The sequence below is a fragment of the Geospiza fortis genome, unplaced genomic scaffold, assembly GCF_000277835.1.
Source record: "Geospiza fortis unplaced genomic scaffold, GeoFor_1.0 scaffold40, whole genome shotgun sequence".
Lineage (NCBI taxonomy): Eukaryota > Metazoa > Chordata > Aves > Passeriformes > Thraupidae > Geospiza > Geospiza fortis.
Window position 1 is genome coordinate 14,979,777 of NW_005054297.1, and position 1,034 is coordinate 14,980,810.

The following is a 1,034-nucleotide window of genomic DNA, read 5'->3' on the forward strand; positions in this document are numbered from 1 at the left end:
GCTCTTCCTCTGAGTAAGGCTTTGCATCAAACTGTGACTGCCATGAACTCAAACAGTCCTCAAACCTTCATGTGAGGCTTTCTGCTACTTTCCACCTAAATTTAGAGTCAATTCATGTACGTTTGTAAAGGATGATGTATGTCATGACAAATGCTTCTATAATCTCACCATGCAGTTTGTGGTTACTAAATAAATTAGTGTGTGCTTAAAGCTGGGATAAAAATTTGCTCAAGGTTCAATAAAAATAAAAAAGCCACTTTGTAGGGGTTTCTAGTATTAGTCAGGGAAAATGGAGTGCACTTCTGACATGTATTACATGTCTTAGAGAAAGAGGTACATCAGTATATTCTTAGTGAAAAGTCAGATGCCAACAATATCTCCTGAAAAAGTAATGGTATTTCTCCTATTCTGAAAGCTTTAAAAATTGAAATCCAAATGATTTCATCTTCTAGCACCCAATGAGAATACTGCTCCAGGACAAAGCAAAAATTCTTTGGCCTGTAGTGTCACCATTATAGCGTGAGTATTTGGAGGCAAATGCTCTTTTTTATTGAACTGAAATCCTACAGTGTTCTGCAGCCTGACCCTAATCTCACACAACATTTTTTTTTCCAGATATAAATAAACCACAAGCAAGTTCTTTAATGCAAAAAAAAGGAAAATAGGAATGTTGGAGCTCTTTTATGATTCACCTTTCCCTCCTGTGAGTAGTTATATCTTAAAAATAGAGATGGGTCTGGCTGCTGCAATTTAAATGTGCATTTTCAAAACTACAAAGCCTGAGGGCATGTGAGTGTCAGACTGAGCTCAGGTTTAACTCAGAATGTTGCTACAAAATCTGAACCCAATTAATACCCAGTTCCTGCATCAAAGCCTTCTGAAAGTTTAGAGTGTGTTTTCCAAAGAAACTGTTTTGGTTTGATTTAAAAGTTAGCTTACTAAGAGTGGAGGAATTTTCCATTGAGATTTGACCCTTGTCTAGTTAATGTGGATTTGCCTGATGTCATGTAATTCAGATACCTCAAACTAGAAAG

General features: G+C 36.5%; 1 protein-coding gene across 1 annotated transcript in view; it reads right to left on the reverse strand.

Annotated features, from left to right (window-relative positions):
* SGCZ (sarcoglycan zeta) overlaps positions 1 to 1,034 on the reverse strand; it is a 112,597-nt gene that overhangs the window by 37,911 nt on the left and 73,652 nt on the right. The gene's annotated exons all lie outside the window — the stretch shown is intronic.